This window comes from Triticum aestivum, chromosome 2B, assembly GCF_018294505.1.
Source record: "Triticum aestivum cultivar Chinese Spring chromosome 2B, IWGSC CS RefSeq v2.1, whole genome shotgun sequence".
NCBI lineage: Eukaryota > Viridiplantae > Streptophyta > Magnoliopsida > Poales > Poaceae > Triticum > Triticum aestivum.
This window is the reverse complement of record NC_057798.1, coordinates 749532495-749545057: the sequence shown is the minus strand read 5'-3', so window position 1 is coordinate 749545057 and position 12563 is coordinate 749532495. Positions and strand designations below refer to the sequence as shown.

Genomic DNA, 12563 nt, shown 5'->3' with positions numbered 1-12563 from the left:
TGAATCAAGTCAAATACTCAACACTAGCAAGTCACATTTAAACGTCAACCAAGTCACATTCAAATGTTAAGAAATTCACATTCAAATGCAAGGAAGTCACGTTGAAATGTTTTGCTCACGGTTACAACTAGCAGTATCAAAGAACAGTATTTCCTTTTTTGTTCTTGTGTGGGTTTGGTCCATCATTGTGTTGTTTGATGATGCACCTAACACTAGTATCTTTAGTATATAAGCCATGCCTATTAGCTTTTTGGTTGTGGGGGTGTTGGTTTTTTGTTTATACCACGCATCCCTCCCTGTGTTTTTCTTCGTTGTTTTTAGCAGACCCCCGACAAAATTCTCAAACTAAATGAAGTCAGTCTTTTTAGCAGATACTTCCCAGTAAAACAACAACTTGGCTGAACCTACTCTGCATCTTGCTTATATTTCCTGACATGACTTGCCTTTTGTTCCCTTTTTCCGGTTACCTACTGTTTTTCTCCCAAACCAGGGATTCATGCAAAGAGCAGAAGAACAAAAAAACATGCCCAAGAAAGAAGCTCCACCACTCACTTATCCAGGTATGCTTTGCACAAACCAAATTTGTTCTGACCAACTTGTTGTTGTTAAATGCCTTTTTTTCCAAAGCATTTGCATGCTACAAGTAAATGAAGATTGCTACAAGTAAAAAGTAAAGCAAAACATCGGTTATTTTCTATATGGGGTCGGCTGCAACATAGATGTGATTTTTGCCCACTGAGTGCATTGATTTTGCCCAAAAAACCCATAGCAGCTTGTTTTTTTTTTGCTGTTTTGCACTAAAAGTTGCTTGCAAAAGAACGTCAATAGTTGTTTCACTTTATTGTGTAGTTTTTGCATACACAACCACAAAATTAGGACAGGAAGCTTGAACCCATCAATATGTAGTTTTTACCCGCGACACGAACCCAATAGTTCATGCAACCTAAAACAAGCATAACCTAGCCAAAAGCACCAAGGACAACATCCAAAAAACTGATCTCCGGGGCCTTTTGCTCTTTTTAAGAATTTTAGTTTTGTTTTCCCCACAAAACCATCAGTTGCCTGTAGAGCATTCTGTACTTGCCTACATCTCAACACAACTTGCCATACAAAATCGAAATACCTACAACACCAACTCAGCTGTTCATGCACCCTACAACCTACAAACCCAAAACACAAACTAGCCCCAAAACCCCCAAGGAAAAACAGCCTAAGACATGTTCTCCAAGGGCTTCTTTGTTTTTCTTACTAGTTTAACACAAACTTGCTAATGTTAAGCATGTGACTTGCCTGTGTTTTTATGTTGGCTGCACTTTTTAAGAATTTAGGTTCTATTCTTACCCTAAAACCATCAGTTGCCTGTAGAACATTATGTACTTGCCCAAATCTCAACACAAACTTGCTTAGGAACACCCACGTAGTTGCTGGTTGAATACATATTACACAGGTTTTGGATTACTTATTTGTTCCAACGCACATGAAGTTGCATGCATTGCCCCTGGATGTTTTTCTTGTTCATTCATACCTAAGACTTGTGTTATCTCTATCCAGAAAAAGAGGTAGATCTGAAGAGATCGAAGAGACCGAACAGGAGAAAAAGAGGTAGATCATGCTGAAGGATATCCTATAATCAAGGTATATTAAACTGCACAATAGTCTCTCTTGTTTTTTAGTTGCACATTTACTTATATTCTTCTCATATTTTCACTGTTGAACCAAAGAACAATGGAAACAAATGCCCAAGAGGAATGTTTTTCTAGCTTCTTCAGGAGTTGCTTGGACAATATTATGTTTTTGCTTAATCTTATAATGCAAGTTGCTCCAATCAGCCATTGTTTTGCTCCACATATAGCAAATGATCCGCTAGGAGAAAGCCTTGTTTTTGCCCTTCTTTTCCATACCGAGCTTACTGTTCTCTTATAAGGTACAAAAAGGTTCATGTTTTGCCATGTCATAAGATACCAAAGTTGTGTGTATATCATATACTTAGTTGCTTCATGATAGCACTGTTTTTGCTCAAACAGAATGTGTAATTTGCCAAGAACAAATTCATAAGCATGTAACAGAACTGTAACACATTGTAAACAGAGCATAATCGTATTGTTTTCATCCTTTTCAGTGGCACTCTTGAAAAAGAAGTTGCAGCACAATTTAGATGAGTGTGCAGTTTGTAAAACATTGCACAAAAGAGTCCAAAAATTCCAAGAAGAATCAACAAGAACAGAGGAGTAGGTGTTTGGAAAATTAAATGGAAGAGTTGGGCAAAGTTGATCTCCCTGTGTGTTTTTGCTTAGTTTCCTTTCAGTTTTTGTCAATTTCCTTTGGCTGGCAACCTCCCTACGCCGCCATTGCAGGGTGAACCAAGGTTTCGGGAAGGAGGCACATCTCTTTTTCGTAGCTTGGGGGAGAAGAAGATGGGGATGCACGGGTGGGTATGGTCAGAAGAAGGGAACGGCTTGGAGTCACGTGACGGGGGGACCAAGTGGAGTTGGGTTGTGGGAGGGTGGACATGCAATTCGCGTGATATAGTGGTGGACCGGCCGGTTTCCTTTTTTGCCAGGGGGACCAAAACCTTCCTTTTATGGCCGGCTGCCAGGGATCACTAGAGAGCAAACAGCTGCTCCCTAGACGCATGAGGCGACCGCCGCCGCCCCGCAACCACTCCATCTTCTTCGATCCTCTCCCTCGCTGCCGGCGGCGGCGAGGCACTCGCTCCACCTTCTTCTCTTCTCCGTGCTCACCAGGCATGCTTCCTCTCCCCCAACCGGCGTAGTGGACCAGATCTCGCCCCTGCGGTCTTCCCCTGTCCTGGCCAGCTGTGGCTTAGCTAGCTTAGTGGTGGTGCGGTCCTCGACGGGCTTGGGGGTGGCGCGGGCTGCCGCCGTTGGGTTCTGGTGACGCGGTTCCTCGCATATGGACGGCAGATTCCGTCTGCCGCCGGATATTGGTTCCACCAGTTCCGGCGTGCTCCTTCCAATCTGACTGCTTCCATAGGCATGGGTGTCCTCTCGTTGGTGGTCCCTATGGCTGTTTATCTGGGGCACCCGACAGCCCAGATCTAAGGATTTGTCTTCGCATGGGTGAAAGTTGCAAGTTTTGGGGACAGTGGATTTAAATCGCCTCAACGGTGCAATCCGATTCTTCTGAAGCTTTATCTCATCGATCATTGCTTAGAGCAAAGCTAATAGAAGCGCCGACAGCTGGCTTTATACCAGTGCCAGGTCACCTATATAGCCCGCGCATATAGTAAACTGGCTGTAGGTTAGCTATAATCATTAATGCTTGCATGGAGAAAGATGCAAGGAAACACATGCTGATTGGCTAGCGTCTGCCTTCAGTCCTCGCGTAGGCTGCATGATGGCTGCATTTTATCGAAGCCTGTGCTATCGCCAGGCGATAGACGAAGCGCCAGCTTCCTTCTCTCTCCTACTTTCTCTCTCCTCCAGCTAAGATTTTACTAATGTGGGACATCTTATAGCCAGCTGACTAGGACCTATTATACTTGCTCTTATGTAGATCGGCATACGGACACTTAGTGGCTGAGATCAAGGCTCTAATGCAGAATTGGGAGTTTATTCCTCATCAGATTAGACGTGAACAAAATAGGGTAGCAGATCGACTGGCTCTTTACAGTTGTACAACAGAACATTCCCCTGTTGTGTGGCTTAATCGTGGTCCTCCGTGTATTGAGGAATTATTGCCTCTTGAGTGTAACCCTTTACTAGTGGAATAAACTCTTTCCCCCCGAGAAAAAAAATGCCTCAACGAAACTCTCCCGGTTGTAGGTAAAAACATCTTACTTACTACAAAAACCAGGAACTTAACTTGCATGCTTCTATGCCTTTATAAGCATCAAAACTAGGATTGGTAGCAAATTTAGTGCATCTGTCAACTTTATAGTTATGTCTCCGGATATTGGTTCCGCCAGTTCCGGTGTGCTCCTTCCGATTTGACGGCTTCCATGGCATGGGTGTCCTCTCGTTGGTGGTCCTTTTGACTACTTATACGGGGCACCCGACAACCAAGATCTAAGGATTTGTCTCCGCGGGGGTGAAAGTGAAGGAAATATGCCCTAGAGGCAATAATAAAATTATTATTTATTTCCTTATTTCATGATAAATGTTTATTATTCATGCTAGAATTATATTAACCGGAAACATGATACATGTGTGAATACATAAACAAACATATAGTCACTAGTATGCCTCTACTTGACTAGCTCATTAATCAAAGATGGTTATGTTTCCTAACCATAGACATGTGTTGTCATTTGATTAATGAGATCACATCATTAGGACAATGATGTAATTGACATGACCCATTCCGTTAGCCTAGCACTTGATCGTTTAGTATATTGCTATTGCTTTCTTTATGACTTATACGTATTCCTGTAACTATGAGATTATGCAACTCCTGTAACAAAGCGTTGCGGTGAGATGAAATGTGGAAAGAAAATGCACCATGACCAGTGACCAAGCCACGCAAAATTTCTCACAGTTCAGGGGCACTAACATCAGACCTTCGTTGCGATGTATTCCGCAAGACGTTCAATTCAGACACTTTTGAAGAGATGAAGCATGGCAGGTGTAGGCGCCAGCAAGAGCGATAAGGCTCAGCGGCACGAGCCGGCACGCAGCGGGCGCGTGCCCGCGCGTGGCGTCACCATGCCGACACCCGCGCTACGTGCTCGCACACCCATATGCTGCCGTACCTTGAAAACGTATAGCGCGGGGATTAAGATACTCCATAGCAGGTGCAAATGGAATCCTTCGTCGTTTGGCGTGTTTTCACTATTTTTTTACACAAATGACCATCACACCTTTTCCACTTACTGGATAAATTACACCGGACACAAGGAAACGAAAATCTCAGATAAAACTAAAAGCACATCGAAGTCGTTGTATCTCATTTTTCTTTGAAATCTCTAGCCAAAAAAAGTGCAGAAGACCAAAAATACTCAGGCTAGACAAACTTTATAAACACGAGACGGACATCCAATTGTGTACCTCAAATGTCCAGGCACATTTCAAGTGGAATTTGAGCAAACTGTAAATTTTTAATTTAAACCAGGCCGAACTCAACACATTTTTTAAACATATTTCATTAAACAAAAACGGACATGGCATTTTTTTAACATAGCCAAAGTTAATCTAGTCTAAATCTTCGTTGGCGTCCGTGTTCTAAATACTTGTTGATCCCATTTCCGCCGTGAGCTTCTTTGCCATACTGTTTGTAAAGAAGAACGGGAGCACACAGAAATTATTGACATTTTGATCAGGGCAATGTTGTTGGACTGCAAATATAATGGTTCCTATGACTGGAACCCATTAATTAACATTACATTTGACAGATGTGTACGTGGTATTATTTCCGTCGTTAGCGAGGTTCGTTTTCCAACCAAAATACTCTGTCAGCAGTCTTGTTCACATATAAGTGACATGCATTTTGGATATACTGTTAGTGTGATTTCTGAAGTTGTGAATTCCTATGACATTTTAAAGTTGGTTTAGGCTGCGCGTGAACTCTATGAAATTCTATCGCCTTGGCGCAGCATTTAAATCAATAATATTGCATTTATTCAAAACATATTATTTTAAATACTTAGACTAGAAGATTGCCATATGAAAAAAAAAGTACTACTACTTAGACTAGAAACCTTAAAATCAGCCCTAGATTCGTCTCCTAATTTTTTTGTAAATATTTTTTTGGGGTTTATACTACCATAGTAGGAATTGGTGATCATATAGTTGTACCTGAAAGAACTACTTCTTCCAGCAAAAGGGAAAAACTACTTGCATCAATATCTAAAACATCATTGTTTGGAAAACCGGAGGGAGTAGAATCTGGCCAATCATGTCGACGTAGAATCAAGCGAATATTAAGCCAACACCTGGACAGGGGTATGTGTTTTTTTTATGAAAAGATCGAGAAGATTAAATAACCAGTCTGGTTTGGTGAAGCCACATAGAGGGTGCAGCGAGAGGACGAACTTGTACTACATGAAATCTAAAGTTGGCACATAAGCCATGCATTGAATGCTTAACGCACAGGCCCTAGGAAAAAATTGCACATGCATCACATGAGAAGGAATGAGATGGGTGCATAGGGGATGAATGGTGGACATTTATCTCAATTAGTTTACGAATCATGGTGGTGATATCATCGATAATGAATGGTCGGATAAGGTTATATCACGGCGCTTCTCCACATTTAGTAGCACAAATTCATATATACTCTCTCAATTTGAATCATATCCAATTTTGTATTTAGCTATAAAATCTATTGCAGTTCTTAGATTATAGGTGTTGAATGACGGAGAGAGATGGCACTGTCTTCTATCATAAGGTTTGAAATCATGTAAGAGGGGATTTACATATCATATATTTCTAGTATTTTCTTCGGAAACATGAATGAAAGTTGAGATGCGGCTCAAACTTCCTATTGAGGCTTTAAGAAGGGTGCTACAAGATATACACATACTTATATAGCTATTCTACAAAACCAGCTGAGACAAGGATGTAGGCCTACGCGAACTAACCTGTGGTTGGATGATTAGAGGGACTGTGGTATCCCCAGCCCATCAGGGTTCAAATCCTGATGCTCGTATTTATTCCTGGATTTATTTCAGGATTTCCGGCGATGCACATTCAGTGGGAGGAGACGTTCCCGTTGACGACGAGGTGCCTACGATGACTTTGTAAATTTCAAGATGATATGTCGGCTCAGTCTTTCGGAGGTGCTCATAGGGGTAGGGTATGCGTGTGTGTGTGTTCATAGGGATGAGTGTATGCGGGTGTATATGAGCGCTTGTGTCTATACTGATATTCAAAAATAAAAAGGTGTAGACCTACGTGTTTGAAAAGGGGCCACAGAAACAAAGCGCAAGCAATTCAAATTAACATAACAAGCAAGGAAATAAATATTGAAAGAATGATTTCTTGATCACATGCTGGAATTTTATATAGGGCAAGCTAGAATCCAGTGGTCCTATTACGTTAGATGTGGTCCCAAGAGATATTCATTCGTACTCTTCTGCGGTTTTGTTTAAGGAATCTATAGTTGGCTTCCCAAAATATTTTCTGTTGGTCTAGTCTATATCGTTATTACATTCCATAATTCACAATTCATCTGATATTGCTTTACATAGTATATGTATAAAACAAAATAAAGATTGGTTGATGCGTGTGTGTTGCCACAATAGAGGCCGCCTAGGCTAGTATCAACCACTGCCAGTACACACAAAAAAATTTGTACAAGATTGGAGAACAATAAGCTTCTAACAGGCTCTTTCCGGTTTATCAAAAAACGAACCATGAGAAATTGTTTATTGACCGATGGTTCAGCTGAACCTTGACTATCTGCCTTTTTTTCATGTGGAGATAGGAGCTAGTTTCGTAGGCTATTGCAGCTTAGCATACTTTAATCCCACCTAGCACACGAACTAATGCAAAACACATAGGCAATAACATAAAAAATACTTCAAATTTAAGAAGATTTGTTTTGCTTACATTGTGCATGTTTGTGTCTTTTATATATATGCATGCAAATTTTCAAGAAGAACTCATATGTTTTGTGTGCTCTGAAAAATAAACCATGCTCCAAAAAAAAGGATACTTTGCACGTGGATTTTGAGTGGAACATAATCGGCATCTATGGTCTCGAAACATGAAAGTGTTGGTTCAGCAAATCGTCTCACCCCAAACGATTTACATGAAGAATAACGTAAAACCCTTTGCTTTGTTTGCATTGTTGAATCATATATAGTGGTTTAGGGCAAGTCCAATAATTAATAAGATGTTTTTGTGTGTTCCACATCATCTGAAGGAGATAAGAAATATCTTATAAAATAGATTTATGCTTAATGTTATCTCTAGCAATTAATGTTTGCATACTCCTAAAACTAAAGTGTGAAAAAAAATCCTTAACTAAAACAAATCAAACTTATTGTCGTTTCTCTCCCGTCAAACGCATACATCATCCTCTGTGGCACTGCTAAGACAACACCATTGTATGTTCCCTAAGAAAACATTTCTTTTGTAACCCTCCACGTTGTAAATAGAGATGACAAGAAAAAACATGCTAGACAATAGTTTATTTCTTAGTGTAACTGGTAGCAGATAGTATTTTGCATGGCTACAATATTTGTGGTCATTAAAATTTGAGTATAAAATATGTGACTAAAAGATAACTAGTAGTATGATGGAGAAAAAACGTCTTCTCTTAAGTGATAAGAGGATTTTGTGGGAAAACTAAACTGAGGTTTTGTAGCTGTCCTTTTCCCATTCTATCTCTTCTTCCAAGTGATCAAGAATCATACTGGTTAAGAGGATTTCAAATTTAGGTTTAGTATTAAAATAGTACTGCATGACATCTCTAACCAATATAGCTAATAATGGGAGGTCTATTATAGTACCGAAACTACATCATCTCTCGCTCTATAAATATAAGCCAATGACTTTGGAACTGGCTAATAACTCCATAGGGCCTATGATTGATAGTCAATTTTAATCATCACAGCAAAAATTGGATTAGGGATTCAGGGTATCTTTCTCCAGTACTAGTAGTTTTTTTTTTTTTTGAGAAACTCCACTACTACTACTGGCCGCTACTTCTGGCCGCTCACAAAGAATATTGCCAAGGCTAGGTAGCTAGTACGTTCCATCTGCAGCCTTCCAAAAATACTGCCCAACTGCCTGTGATGGATCACCAGCTGTACGGGGACCCGTCCACGAACAGCTTCTCTCCGCTGGAGGCGCAGATCTTCTCCGGCCAGCTGCCGCCGTGGCAGAATATCAACGTCGACCTCGACCTGGATCTCGACGTCCTCGAGGACGACATCGTCCGCCGAGCTCTCCGGGAGGCCGGCAAACCTGGCATCGTCAGGCTCCGGCTCTGGCGGCCCCGGCTCCCATAAGAAGCTCAGTCACAACGCTTACGAGCGCGACCGCCGGAAGCAGCTCAACGAGCTCTACCTCTCTCTCCGTTCTCTCCTCCCGGACGCCGACCACACTGTAAGCTATAGCTACAGCCTACATCTATAATATTAGTGTCAGGAGGTCCTCACAAAAAAAATATTAGTGTCAGGAGAGGTAGCATGAGAGGAATCAAGAGTTCCTGATGTGTCTTTGCTGCCTTGTGGTTTTGCAGAAGAAACTGAGCATTCCGACGACGGTGTGTCGAGCGCTCAAGTACATCCCCGAGCTGCAGAAACAGGTGGAGAATCTGGAGAAGAAGAAAGAGAAACTTGCTAGTGCCAACTGCAAACCAGGGGTACTGAGCGCGAGCGGCAGTATAGCTCCAACTGTGTCCGCTACTTGCCTCAACGACAAGGAAATCATGGTTCAGATTAGCTTGCTGAGAGATACGGATGCTTCTACAGCTCTACCTCTTTCCAAGTGTATAAATGTACTGGAGAACGAAGGACTTGAGCTCGTCAGTTCATCGACTTCCTGCACCTTTGGGAACAAAATGTTCTGTAATCTCCATCTTCAGGTAAATCTTTTTCTGTTAATACTAATCATAAGGTGGATGCATACAACACACACCACAATCATATATACCACCACATAGCATCTACCAGTTTTTCTTATTTGATAAAAGACATCTTGATTCAATCGATGCATCCAGGTGATATAATCGTCTAGCCTTTGCATAACAAAACGCACATAGCATTTACGAGTTACGCACATGTTTCTAGTATTGGATATTACCTGTACACTCATATGACGCATGCCCTGTTGTATCTTGTATGCAATGTTCTATACCTTAGTTATCTGTCAGAATATTATATGCACACTTCTCTTATATGCAACTAAAATGTATCAGAGGTCATGGTTCTATTTGAAGGTTGCCAAGTTATTCACAGTTCTTCAGAAGAAATTTGGAACCTACCGTACAGTAAGTGATTTACCAGAGGGTCCTACGCACGCTGCCTCCACCTTACCCACATGCTTGGAGGGTTGACCACAGACCACTGCCACGTACACACAATGTCCATGTCAAATAAAGGGCATACAATGTGGCAAAAAGCCCCTCGGAACTTCTCAGCCAGAATGCCAATGGTGGTGTTGCAGGGACCTTTCCCCTGGAAATGACGATGGGGTAGCACTGGCTCTTCTAGGGCTTTGTGGTGCTAGCCCGGGGAACAGAGTAAATGGCCGCCCACAAGCATAGAAACGGACATTAGAGGCGGCTCGAATACACACCTCTCAAGCAGTTTTGAGTTCCGCCTCTAGGAAATAATCGCTAATACTCCTAGTTCCTAGTATTATAGGCAGTTCTAGAACCGTCTATGATAATTTCCCACCGCAAGAGGTTTCTGGACAAAAACCATCTTCAATACTTATGAAGTGGTACACGGTATTCTATGAGACTAGCCACCGTGGGAGTAACTTCAGCAGTAACATTGAGTCCAACTCAGCAAATTTGCTTATGTGGCAATGAGTTAATGAGGAGAGAGGTAGTTACAGTAACTTAGCTAGTTACTGTAACATCACATGTCCCAATGCAATATGAGTCTATAACTTAATAAATAAAGCTTTGCATGTTACCATACTTATGTTACTACCCACTATGAAGATAGTAACATAGTCTAGGGATATGTGTATGTTACTAGTGTATGTTACTATGCATTGTGGCTAGTCTGATCAATTGCATCCGATAGTTTTGTACTCCCTCCGATCCTCAATACTCTGCGCATAAAAAAAGTTCGTTTTTTCCTCAATGGTCTGCGCGCTAGGATCATGCAGCCAACCTTTCCTTCTATGCCCCTGCTTTTCCGCTTTAATTTAGGAAGGAGAGGGAAAGCTGCCGTGCATGCAGTGGCTGCTGGCTGGCATGCGGAACGACAACCAGTTAAAACGGCAGCAGTTACCACTCAGCGAGGTATTGGTGGATACGCTGCACGCTGTTGCGGGGTAAGGCTAGCCATAGTGGGAGTAACTTAGGTAGTAACATAGCACATCCCAAGACATATATGCTTATGTGGCATGAAGTTAATGAGGAGAGAGATGCTTGTGGTAACATAAGATGTTACCATAACATAACGCGCCCTAATGCAAAATGAGTCCACAACATAATAAATAAAGGCTTGCATGACACTACACTTATGTTACTACCCACTATGATGGTACGTAGTAACATAGACTAATAATATATGCATGTTACTAGTCTAAGTTACTATGCACTATGACTAGCCTAAAAGTGTCAAGTTTTTTGCATGCTGGGCTTTCCTTGGTATCCGGTCTGAGACTTATGCGCAAACTAAAAAGAATCCGAGGGTGTATTTATAGGCGGTTTCTACCTTAGAAATGCCTGTATTTTCATTTTAGGGCTGAAAATTTACATATGTTTGCAGCTAGCCCTGCATTCCAAATCCACAAGAAAATCATACTCCCTTTGTTCACTTTTATAATGCCTTGAAGACATTTCAGACAGGGTGCAAAGTAGCTCATTTTCAGTTGTCTGAAACGACTTATAAAAATGAACAGAGGGAGTAGTAAACAACCATCATAAATTCATCATATCACATATAGATCCCCATCCGCATTCATCTCATAATTGTGCTGCACTTCATAATACGTTCATATCATTTCAAATGTCTATGACCAACATTTGCAACAAAGTCCTATAGCTAGCTGAAATCTATAGAATAGTACTGAGCAAACAAATAAATAAACATTTCTGTTTTGTTGGTAACGTGTTGCCGTTTATTTTGTCGACCAATCACGCCAATTGGGAAAAGAGTTTTGACATCGGTTACTCTGTATTGTGCCCACACTGTAGAGCTATATGCTCAACCATCTGTTATGTTCTGACTCCGATGTCTTCTCAATAATACTCAGATTTCGCGTTCCAATGTGACTGTCAGCCCCGTCATTGGAATTGAGGTTCAGAGATAAGATGTGGGAATTCTTAAAGGTCAATGGGTCATACATGCAGAACACCTTGATTTCTAACTGAATAACAACTTACTAAATGTAAAACATTTCAAATATAAATGGCAGAGTTATAGATGCTGCAGATGACACAAAGGTAGTCTTACTCGAACTGGTGTGAGCATGCGTTTTTGTCCGATTTTTTTTGTGTAGAGCAACTAAAATAGAGACACGTCCCAGATGTGGCATTTTAGTTGCACCACACAAAATACTCTTAGATAAAATGATTTGTGTTGTACACCACAAGGGCACAATAGCAATAATGTGTGTATTTATCCTTGTTTCCACAAAATAACATTCGCTACACTTAAGAAGCGCACACAGGCATTGCAAAGTTAATAGCCATAGTTGCAAAATCAGTGTGCATAGGCATTGCAAAATCTATGTGCATATGCATTATAGAATCTTCCTAAATATATTGTTTTCCACAGCTTAAGCGTCAAGTTAACATAAACACAAATACATTGTTGAAAAGAATAAAAAAAAGAATGCATAATTAGTATATTTCTACAACTATAGTTACACAACTAAAGCATCTATCTAATTAATGTAATTTTGCAAATCTAGTTACACAACTAAACCATCTATGTAATAAACCTAAACCTATTGGTGGAAGGATTATACTCA

At 40.9% G+C, this 12563-nt stretch overlaps 1 pseudogene; it reads left to right on the top strand.

Annotated features, from left to right (window-relative positions):
* Nucleotides 1-8656: 8656 nt before the first annotated feature.
* LOC123042435 (protein IRON-RELATED TRANSCRIPTION FACTOR 2-like) overlaps nt 8657-12563 on the top strand; it is a 6762-nt pseudogene continuing 2855 nt past the window's right edge.